Genomic DNA, 12,862 nt, shown 5'->3' with positions numbered 1-12,862 from the left:
TATGTTACCCATCATGCACTGTAATGGATATACATATGTGATATAATAATAATAATAATAATAATAATAATAAATGTTATTTGTAAAAGCACTTTACATTGAACAAACAACTTCTAAGTGCTACAGTGAATTAAAAAAAACAACGCTAGAACCACAAATAGCTGCCCACAAACAAGTAAAATAAATAGTAAAAAAAAACAAAAACTAGAACAGCCCAATAGCTAGAACTAGCACACACATATCTAAAAAAAAAAAAAAAAAAAGGCTTTTTAAAATGAAAGTTTTTAAGCCGTTTTTAAAAGCATCCACAGTCTGTGGTACCCTCAGGTGGTCAGGGAGAGCGTTCCACAATGTTCAATGAGCAGGAGGTGTGTTATGTGTGTTGACTTTATTTGTTGGTTAGAGTTCATTTGGGCCATTAATGGGAAAAGTTGTTTGGATTGGGTCACGAATTGGTGCGATGCTCGAATGACTTTCAAATGAAACTCATGGTCATTGACTAGAGATGTCCGATAATATCGGCCTGCCGATATTATCGGACGATAAATGCGTTAAAATGTAATATCGGAAATTATCGGTATCCATTCCATCCATCCATTTTCTACCGCTTATTCCCTTTGGGGTCGCGGGGGCCGCTGGAGCCTATCTCAGCTACAATCGGGCGAAAGGCGGGGTACACCCTGGACAAGTCGCCACCTCATCGCAGGGCCAACACAGATAGACAGACAACATTCACACTCACATCCACACATTAGGGCCAATTTAGTGTTGCCAATCAACTTATCCCCAGGTGCATGTCTATGGAGGTGGGAGGAAGCCGGAGTACCCGGAGGGAACCCACGCAGTCACGGGGAGGACATGCAAACTCCACACAGAAAGATCCCGAGCACTCTGCTGTTTCCAAGGACCTAATGCGAAAAAGAAAAAAAAAAGGTCAAAGATCCTCTATACAACAGGAAAAAGCCTGTTTTCAAGGAAATACTGCAAAATAACTAGTCAAAGATCCTCCATATGACAGGAGCGCTCTGCAGTTTTTAAGGACCTACTGCAAGAAAACAAGTCAAAGATCCTCTACGATGACAGGAGCGATATGATGCTTTTAGGGACCTACTGCAAAAAAAAAAAAAAAAAAAAAAAAAAAAGGGTGTGTGCGTGCGTGCATGTCAAAGATTATCTTTATGACAGGAGCACTCTGCTGTTTCTAAGGACCTAATGCAAAAAAACAAAACAAAAAGGTCAAAGATCCTCTATACAACAGGAAAAAGCCTGTTTTCAAGGAAATACTGCAAAATAACTAGTCAAAGATCCTCCATATGACAGGAGCGCTCTGCAGTTTTTAAGGACCTACTGCAAGAAAACTAGGCAAAGATCCTCTACGATGACAGGAGCGATATGATGCTTTAAGGGACCTACTACTAAAAAAATATATAAAAAAATGTGTGTGTGTGCTGCGTGCGTGTCAAAGATTATCTTTATGACAGGAGCACTCTGCTGTTTCTAAGGACCTAATATCATTTTTTTTATTATCGGTATCTTTTTTATTTTTTATTTTTTATTTTTTTTTATTAAATCAACATAAAAACACAAGATACACTTACAATTAGTACACCAACCCAAAAAACCTCCCTCCCCCGTTTACACTCATTCACACAAAAGGGTTGTTTCTTTCTGTTATCAATATTCTGGTTCCTACATTATATATCAATATATATCAATACAGTCTGCAAGGGATACAGTCCGTAAGCACACATGATTGTGCGTGCTGCTGGTCCACTAATAGTACTAACCTTTAACAGTTAATTTTACTCATTTTTATTCATTACTAATTTCAATGTAACTGTTTTTATATTGTTTTACTTTCATTTTTATTCAAGAAAATGTTTTTAATTTATTTATCTTATTTTATTTTATAAATTTTTTTTAAAAGGACCTTATCTTCACCATACCTGGTTGTCCAAATTAGGCATAATAATGTGTTAATTCCACGACTGTATATATCGGTTGATATCGGTATCGGTAATTAAAAATATCAATATCGGAATATCGGATATTGGCAAAAAGCCATTTTCGGACATCCCTATCATTGACCATCGATTATTTCTTCCCTCACAAGATCAGTACGAATCAATGCACAGGGGGGGACAACATTTAGGCAATAACACACCAATCATCTTGTTAAAGGGGAACATTATCACAATTTCAGAAGGGTTAAAACCATTAAAAATCAGTTCCCAGTGGCTTATTATATTTTTCGAAGTTTTTTTCAAAATTTTACCCATCACGCAATATCCCTAAAAAAAAGCTTCAAAGTGCCTGATTTTAACCATCGTTATATACACCCGTCCATTTTCCTGTGACGTCACATAGTGATGCCAACACAAACAAACATGGCGCATAGAACAGCAAGTTTATAGCGACATTAGCTCGGATTCAGACTCGGATTTCAGCGGCTTAAGCGATTCAACAGATTACGCATGTATTGAAACGGATGGTTGCAGTGTGGAGGCAGGTAGCGAAAACGAAATTGAAGAAGAAACTGAAGCTATTGAGCCATATCGGTTTGAACCGTATGCAAGCGAAACCGACGAAAACGATACGGGAGAAAGCGAGGACGAATTCGGCGATCGCCTTCTAACCAACGATTGGTATGTGTTTGTTTGGCATTAAAGGAAACTAACAACTATGAACTAGGTTTACAGCATATGAAATACATTTGGCAACAACATGCACTTTGAGAGTGCAGACAGCCCAGTTTTCATCAATGAATATATTCTGTAGACATACCCTCATCCGCTATCTTTTCCTGAAAGCTGATCAGTCCAGTTTCGGAGTTGATGTCAGCAGGCCAGGGAAGCTAGGGTCGATATTCTTCTCTTGATCATCTTCGGTGGCATAAGGGACGGTGTGAGCCAAGACATCCAGGGGGTATAGCTCACTCGTCTGCGGGAACAAACTGCCGCCAATGCTTGCCGTGCTACCGAGGTCCTTTGTCCCTGAATTGCTCACACACTCCGGCAGATTCAATGGGGGTCTGGCGGCAGATTTCTTTGACTTTATGGTTGGAAATGCATCTGCTTTGAGTGTCGCAGGATATCCACACATTCTTGCCATCTCTGTTGTAGCATAGCTTTCGTCGGTAAAGTGTGCTGAACAAACGTCCAATTTCTTGCCACTTTGGCATCTTTGGGCCACTGGTGCAACTTGAATCCGTCCCTGTTCGTGTTGTTACACCCTCTGACAACACACCGACGAGGCATGATGTCTCCAAGGTACGGAAAACAGTACAAAAAACGGAAAATAACAGAGCTGATTTGACTCGGTATTTGAGAAAATGGCGGATTGCTTCCCGATGTGACGTCACAACGTGACGTCATCGCTCCGAGAGCGAATAATAGAAAGGCGTTTAATTCGCCCAAATTCACCCATTTAGAGTTTGGAAATCGGTTAAAAAAATATATGGTCTTTTTTCTGCAACATCAAGGTATATATTGACGCTTACATAGGTCTGGTGATAATGTTCCCCTTTAACACTTGGGATGTTTTGCGGGCCGCACTGAAAACTCCGGCGTAGTTGGGACACCTGAGTTAGACGGTGGACGTGCACATTTGAGTGCTACTCAGCTACGATTGTTGGGCAACGAGTGCAGGATAGAGTCGAGGATTGGACGAAGTGGTGCATCATTCGCAGGGATCTTGTGTGACTTGACGCGATTAAGGTGGCAAGAACCTGGAGGATCTTACTTCTGCTCATACTTGCCAACCTTGAGACCTCCAATTTCGGGGGGTGGGTGCGGGGGGCGGGGTTGGGGCGGGGGCGTGGTTGGGGGCGTGGTTAAGAGGGGAGGCGTATATTTACAGCTAGAATTCACCAAGTCAAGTATTTCATATATATATATATATATATATATATATATATATATATATATATATATATATATATATATATATCCCCGCGACACCGAAGGGAATAAGCGGTAGAAAATGGATGGATGGATGGATGGATATATATATATATATATATATATATATATATATATATATATATATATATATATATATATATATATATATATATAAGAAATTGACTTTCTAGCTATATATATATATATATATATATATATATAAATAAAAGAAATACTTGAATTTCAGTGTTCATTTATTTACACATATACACACACATAACACTCATCTACTCATTGTTGAGTTAAGGGTTGAATTGTCCATCCTTGTTCTATTCTCTGTCACTATCTTTCTAACCATGCTGAACACCCTCTCTGATGATGCATTGCTGTGTGGCACGCACAAAAGTGCTTTCATCAAATGCACTAGATGGCAGTATTGTCCTGTTTAAGAGTGTCACAACATTGCTGTTTACGGCAGACGGACTGCTTTACTGTAGACGTTCTTTATATTGTGGGAAAGCGGACTCAGGTCCGCATGGAGCTGGAGGGGGCGTGGCCTCCAGCTCCGCCTGAATTTTGGGAGATTTTCGGGAGAAAATTTGTCCTTTTTTCGGGAGAGGCGCTGAATTTCGGGAGTCTCCCGGAAAATACGGGAGGGTTGACAAGTATGCTTCTGCTACAACTATTACTGCAACTATATAATAATGTGGGTTTTTTTACAGTTTATCAACATTTGTTCATTTATTTTTCAGCAGTTAGTTTGCATGAAAATAGCTGTGCAGTTCATTAAACTGTCTTTCATTATTTTCAATGGGAAAAGTTGTAGCCTTCTAGATTCCTGTCTGTGTTTATTCATCTGTGATCAACAAGCGCTACTCTCAAACGAAACAGTTGCATTCGACTCATGCTTGCATTAAAAACTAAATCCTTTTCCGTGTTCTGGTTTCATGGACTTTTTCCGCAGTTTTCAGGTGCGAGCGTTGCGCCATACTTGCCAACCCTCCCGAATTTTCCGGGAGACTCACGAAATTCAGCGCCTCTCCCGAAAATCTCCCGGGACAAATATTCTCCCGAAAATCTCCCGATTTTCAGCCGGAGCTAGAGGCCACGCCCCCTCCAGCTCCATGCAGACCTGAGTGAGGACAGCCTTTTCTTAGAACTAAATCATCCAGACTAGAGATACATTGTATTATTATGTTTATCTTACCTAAAAATAAATATATTTATTAATTTAAACAATTTTTACTATATTTTGCTAAAAACATTCAAATTAATTGTATTTTTATTTGTATTTTTTCTGACTCCTTATTACATCCAGCCATAGAATTATACATAAAAATAAACATATTTGAAATAGTTAATTTTAAATTATCATAATAATTCATTTAAGATGACCGTATTTAATTATTAAAATAATTGCTTGTTTATCAACAACTTTAGCATTTTATTCATTACATTTTGAAGCTCTCAGAAGCCAAGTTATGTTATATTCCTTAATATTTATTTATGCAAGTTTGAAGTATAAACTATCTAAACACAGTTTTGTTTGCATACTTTCAGGATGTATATATATATATATATATATGTATGTGTGGGGAAAAAATCACAAGACTACTTCATCTCTACAGGTCTGTTTCATGAGGGGTTCCCTCAATCATCAGGAGATTTCTCCTGATGATTGAGGGAACCCCTCATGAAACAGGCCACACATACATATATTGCGCTCTACTACGGTATCGAGCACTATTTTTTGGATAACCTTATTAAGACATATATATATATATATATATATGTATATGTATATGTACGTATGTATATATATATATGTATGAAATACTTGACTTGGTGAATTCTAGCTGTCAATATACTCCTCCCCTCTTAACCACGCCCCCTCTCAAACACGCCCCCGTCCCGTCCACGCCCCCCACCCCCCACCTCCCGAAATCGGAGGTCTCAAGGTTGGCAAGTATGCGTTGCGCAAATGTCGGCAGCAAAAAGTCACGATTGTGTTGTCAGAATTAGCAGCTCAAAGCATGGGGACCAAGTTCAAACAAAACTGCTACCTTTCCCTGTAAATCCTCCCTTTGAGAGTTAGGAGAGTGGAAAATGGAATGAAAAGTGTTCCCCCGCCAACAATAAAGTATGTAATGGGAGGTAAAACCAGTCGTCTAGACTATTCTGACATATCCTCATAAGTCTCATCCCTCAGACGCCGTACATCCTATTTTCTATGTCCAATTAACTGGAATCACACGGCCAAATGTCCCTGGAAATCCCATCACCAAACAAAGGAAATGGCTCACACAGCAACTGGCAACATTCCCATGAGCTGCATCTTCATTGACGACAGTCCTTTATTTGTCAAAGAGATAAGGAAAAGCATAGAGTAGAACCTCTACTTATATAGCACAAATAGGGCTAAAAATGGCTAAAATTTGGAATTCATCTCGCTTTTTAAGACTCATTCCCATTCCTGTAGTGTAACTTCCATCCATCCATCCATTTTCTTCCGCTTATCCAAGCTCGGGTTGCGGGGACAGCAGCCTAAGCAGGGAAACCCAGACTTCCCTCTCCCCAGCCACTTCGTCCAGCTCTTCCTGTGGGACCCCGAGGCGTTCCCAGGCCAGCCGGGAGACATAGTCTTCCCAACGTGTCCTGGGTCTTCCCCCGTGGCCTCCTCCCGGTCGCAAGTGTCAGGTTCCAACCTCGAATGACGTCTATTAAACAGACAAGAAGCAAGGAATTAAACAGAGACATAATTAAAGTTAGCTCATTGAGGAGAAACGTTTGGGCTGTACTCTTTGTACAGTCTTCTGCCACGCTCTGACGAAAGATTGTACCCTGATTACATGGCAACAGCTGTTTCTAAAGGAAGGGGGGGGGTCGTAAACAGTCGTCGCCTTTGGCTACAAAACAGTTCAAAGAAAAGGTGCCTGGAGAGGGTTCAGGTCCTGCTTCCTCTCCGTTTTCTAGATCTCGGGTCAAGACAAAATCTTCCTGCGGATTACAATAGATCAAAGAAACCGACACCTTCATGTCGCTTCCCATCCTACACAGTGGAGTTTTACAAGCCTTTTGATTGGTAAGATCAAAGACAGATTTTGTCTGCTCACTGGGAACTCATTGAAACACAAAGTTTTGTGATAACTTAGGTACAATTATTCTAACACCAAGGTGTTCCCAGGCCAGCCGGGAGACATAGTCTTCCCAACGTGTACTGGGTCTTCCCCGTGGCCTCCTCCCGGTCAGACGTGCCCTAAACACCTCCCTAGGGAGGCGTTCGGGTGGCATCCTGACCAGATGCCCGAACCACCTCATCTGGCTCCTCTCGATGTGGAGGAGCAGCGGCTTTACTTTGAGCTCCCCCCGGATGGCAGAGCTTCTCACCCTATCTCTAAGGGAGAGCCTCGCCACTCGGCGGAGGAAACTCATTTCGGCCGCTTGTACCCGTGATATTGTCCTTTCGGTCATAACCCAAAGCTCATGACCATAGGTGAGGATGGGAACGGAGATCTTGTACCCTTGATCTAGTCCTTTCGGTCATAACCCAAAGTTCATGACCATAGGTGAGGATGGGAACGGAGATCTTGTACCCTTGATCTAGTCCTTTCGGTCATAACCCAAAGCTCATGACCATAGGTGAGGATGGGAACGGAGATCTTGTACCCTTGATCTAGTCCTTTCGGTCATAACCCAAAGCTCATGACCATAGGTGAGGATGGGAACGGAGATCTTATACCCTTGATCTAGTCCTTTCGGTCATAACCCAAATATCATGACCATAGGTGAGGATGGGAACATAGATCGACCGGTAGATTGAGAGCTTTGCCGTCCGGCTCAGCTCCTTCTTCACCACAACGGATCGATACAGCGTCCGCATTACTGAAGACGCCGCACCGATCCGCCTGTCAATCTCACGATCCACTCTTCCCTCACTTGTGAACAAGACTCCGAGGTACTTGAACTCCTCCACTTGGGGCAGGGTCTCCTTCCCAACCCGGAGATGGCACTCCACCCTTTTCCGGACGAGAACCATGGACTCGGACTTGGAGGTGCTGATTCTCATCCCAGTCGCTTCACACTCGGCTGCGAACCGATCCAGTGAGAGCTGAAGATCCTGGCCAGATGAAGCCATCAGGACCACATCATCTGCAAAAAGCAGAGACCTAATCCTGCAGCCACCAAACCGGATCCCCTCAACGCCTTGACTGTGTCTAGAAATTCTGTCCATAAAAGTTATGAACAGAATGGGTGACAAAGGGCAGTCCAACCCTCACTGGAAACGTGTCCGACTCACTACCGGCAATGCGGACCAAGCTCTGGCACTGATCATACAGGGAGCGGACAGCCACAATCAGACAGTCCGACACCCCATACTCTCTGAGCACTCCCCACAGGACTTCCCGAGGGACACGGTCGAATGCCTTCTCCAAGTCCACAAAACACATGTAGACTGGTTGGGCAAACTCCCATGCACCCTCAAGGACCCTGCCGAGAGTACAGAGCTGGTCCACAGTTCCACGACCAGGACAAAAACCACACTGTTCCTCCTGAATCCGAGGTTCGACTATCCGGTCTAGATATTACTGCTACTTTCTGCGTGAGTCTGCAAAATGTTTGTTTGTGAAGGCATTCCCTTTAGATTGCAGTTGAAATCCTCCATGTTCTTTATCTCCCTAAATTGGAGAAGATTAGGTTGACGTTGAACGGTTGTTCCGCAAAGTTCTGTGTAGAGTGCCTTTCTGAAAAAAATTATGTGAAACGGATTTCCAAAATTACCCTGATTGAATCACAATTGAAATGTGGGTTGTTGATGAGCCCCTTGTGTGTGTGTGGTTTGCCATGTCTCTCTAAGCTCATTCAGGAATGCAGCTGTCTGTGGGTTTTTAACTATTTTTTTTTTGTGGTGAGAAAAACAGCATTAGACAATTCATTTCATTTATATATGTCTGAAAATCAATAAACAAATGTTTAAAAAAATAAAAAATAAAAAATAAATTTGAAACTGTACACTGTTAAATCTTGAAAACTAACATCACCGCAATTCTTCTTTTCAGACACTGTCAAAAAGAAACTTTATAAAGAGTATATGCTGTATATTAAACTGCCACAACATGAAGTACATGTCAGAATAATTGTATCTAAGTTATCACAAAACTTTGTGTTGCCATGAGTTCCCGGCGAGAAGACAAAAGCTGTCTTTGATCTTACCAAGCAGAAGGCTTGTAAAACTCCACTGTGTATGATGGGAAGCAACATGAAGGTGTTCTGTTTCTTTCATGTATTGTAATCAACAGAAAGATATTGTTTTGACCCGAGAACTACAAAGAGAAGAGGAAGCAGGACCTGACTCCCCTCCAGGCCCCGCTTCTTTGAACTATCTTACAACCTTTTCTTTGAACTGTTGCAATGAAAGGCGATGGCTGTTTACGACCCCCGTCCCTTAGAAACAGCTGTTGCCATGTAATCAGGGAAAGTTAAAAAAAAAGGAAGCGTACAATCTTTCGCCAGAGCGTGCTGGAGACTGTGCAAGAGTACAGCCCAGACGTCTCTCCTCAATTGAGCCAAATTTAATTCTGTCTCTGTTTAATTCCTTGCTTCTTGTCTTGTTTAATAGATGTAATCAACAGAAAGATGGTGTTTTGACCCGAGAACTACAAAGCGAAGAGGAAGCAGGACCTGACTCCCCTCCAGGCCCCGCTTCTTTGAACTGTCTTACAACCTTTTCTTTGAACTGTTGCAATGAATGGCGATGGCTGTTTACGACCCCCGTCCCTTAGAAACAGCTGTTGCCATGTAATCAGGGAAAGTTAAAAAAAAAAGGAAGCGTACGATCTTTCGCCAGAGCGTGCTGGAGACTGCAAGAGTACAGCACAGACGTCTCTCATCAATTGAGCCAAATTTAATTCTGTCTCTGTTTAATTCCTTGCTTCTTGTCTTGTTTAATAGATGTAATCAACAGAAAGATATTGTTTTGACCCGAGAACTACAAAGAGAAGAGGAAGCAGGACCTGACTCCCCTCCAGGCCCCGCTTCTTTGAACTGTCTTACAACCTTTTCTTTGAACTGTTGTAATGAAAGGCGATGGCTGTTTACGACCCCCGTCCCTTAGAAACAGCTGTTGCCATGTAATCAGGGAAAGTTAAAAAAAAAAAGGAAGCGTACAATCTTTCGCCAGAGCGTGCTGGAGACTGTGCAAGAGTACAGCCCAGACGTCTCTCCTCAATTGAGCCAAATTTAATTCTGTCTCTGTTTAATTCCTTGCTTCTTGTCTTGTTTAATAGATGTAATCAACAGAAAGATGGTGTTTTGACCCGAGAACTACAAAGCGAAGAGGAAACAGGACCTGACTCCCCTCCAGGCCCCGCTTCTTTGAACTGTCTTGCAACCTTTTCTTTGAACTGTTGTAATCAAAGGCGATGGCTTTTTACGACCCCCGTCCCTTAGAAACAGCTGTTGCCATGTAATCAGGGAAAGTCCAAATAAAAGAGGAGGCGTACAATCTTTCGCCAGAGCGTGCTGGAGACTGTGCAAGAGTACAGCCCAGACGTCTCTCCTCAATTGAGCCAAATTTAATTCTGTCTCTGTTTAATTCCTTGCTTCTTGTCTTGTTTAATAGATGTCATCAGTGTTTGAACCTGACAGCACACCTGCCCATTCTCATAAGAAACATAACATAATAAAGATAATAAACCATCACTCACTGTACAAGGTCTGCTCTCAGTGGGATGCCGACTGACAGGATGTTGATATATTCCCGTTTGGACGAAGATTGACTCATAATTCTCATGAACAAAAAAGGCAGGCGGAACCAAGCGTCTTTCTTTGCCATTTCCCTCTTGGCGTTTGGGTGGCAGGGTTTTTTGCGGTGGTGGTTTCCCCAACATGCAGAAGGACGTCAGGAAGCAGTAAGACGCTTATTTATTCTCAATAGGCGAAGGCAAAAAACACAAAAATGTAAACGTGCCGAGGGCATGGGAAGCTAAAACAAAGCTTAACAATGGAATAGCACGAGGGTTGTAGCAAGCAACAAGCAACATAAACTTACATGAAGGAATTAAACATGCATGCAGCGAGCAAGACTGCCGGACTGAGTAGACGGTGAGGCAGGTCGAAATAGCTCTATGATTAGTGATCAGGAGCAGGTGAGCGTCCCTGAAAATGTTAACTTCCCCTCGGGGATTATTAAAGTTGTCAGAAAAATTGTATCTAAGTTATCACAAAACTTTGTGTTTCAATGAGTTGTCGTTGTACTTACCAATCAAAAGGCTTGTAAAACTCCACTGTGTAGGATGGGAAGCGACATGAAGGTGTCGGTTTCTTTGATGTATTGTAATCCACAGGAATATTTTGTCTTGACCCGAGATCTACAAAGCGGAGAGGAAGCAGGGCTTGGCCCCCCTCCATGCACCCTTTCTTTGAACTGTTTTGTGACCAAAGGCAGCGGCTGTTTACGACCCCCTTCCTTTAGAAACAGCTGTTGCCATGTAATCAGGGAAAGTCCAAATAAAAGAGGAGGCGTACAATCTTTCGTCAGAGCGTGGTGGGACACTGTCCAAGAGTACAGCCCAGACGTTTCTCCTCAATTGAGCCAAATTGAATTATGTTTCTGTTTAATTCCTTGCTTCTTGTCTTGTTTAATAGATGTCATCAGTGTTTGAACCTGACAAAAGTATGATTCTGATTCTGATTAATCAGAGGCAGGTGCAGGAAAATCAGCAGCCATGGCAACTAAGAAAACTGAAGAGGGTGCTGAAAGAGAAATAGACAATAAACTAAGGATAATATTACAAAACTAAACATCACAACATGACCCGGACAGCAGTTGTTTCTTGGGACGGATTCCAGATGTCCCAAGAAACAAAATAAGTACAGAGTCACAGGAGGGTGGAGGGAGGATTTGTTGGTGAGTCGCCAGGCCATGGGTCCCCGAAGCCAGTCCGGTGGCGGCTGCGTCCAGGCACTGGCCACATCCTTGGCCCACGAGAAGGTGGACGTGAGTGGAACCAGAACCTCATGTTATTGTTTTTTAAGGTTCCCAAAAGTATGTAAGCCTTGTTGTAACTTGAGTTCTTTATTGTTTTCTATGAATCCTATTAAATTATGATAAGCCCCCAGAAACCCTTAAGTCAAACATTTGTGTAGCCACTTAATAGACTTACTCAGCCAATAAAAAATACTGTGCTGAATCATAAGCATCAAGATGGAATTCTGTTGTGAGTAAATTACCCAATACAGTACTAGTGTACACCTCAGGCCTCTGTAGTCCTTAGACCAGTGTAAAGTAGGCAAAGTGGGATCATTTGCATTACAAAAAGTAACTACAGACTACAACAGGAAAACAATGAAACCAAGTGCATCTCTGAGTTCAGTTGTCTGGCTCTATAAGTGTCCATAGGATGCTTTGGTACAGGGGTGTCCAAACTTAGGCCCACAGGCCAAGTGCAGCCCGTGGACGTCTTCAATTTGGCCTGCGAAACATCGTGAGTAAATAATAAATCTTGCACACAGGGAGATTGCATTCATTTAAAAAGACTACCTTTAATACCACCATCAAGCAATCATCGCAAGTAATTCACATCAATGACATTTGATAGTTATCTAAACATTGCCACGCGCATCATTTACTTATGACCCAAAACATACAACCTTCCCTAGTCAAGGTGCAAAAAAGAAAAAAATCAAACCAAAACAAAATGTCAACAAACATGGTCACACGTAACACAACCTGCTCACTGAACTTTGTGGATATTATAAATAATATCCACGCACCAATAAAAAATGTAAATTACACCCATTTAAAACCATTACAAAGCATGATGGGAAAAATGCAAAACACTCTGCACACTTATCCATGTTTGGCGCATTTTAGCTGCTTGATATTTCTGATTGATTACAAAACTTTAGGGAGGTTGTCATGGAAGTAAATAAAGTAGAAGTCGAACTTTCACATACTCTTA

This window comes from Nerophis lumbriciformis, linkage group LG38 (genome assembly GCF_033978685.3).
Source record: "Nerophis lumbriciformis linkage group LG38, RoL_Nlum_v2.1, whole genome shotgun sequence".
Lineage (NCBI taxonomy): Eukaryota > Metazoa > Chordata > Actinopteri > Syngnathiformes > Syngnathidae > Nerophis > Nerophis lumbriciformis.
This window is presented reverse-complemented; position numbering follows the sequence as displayed.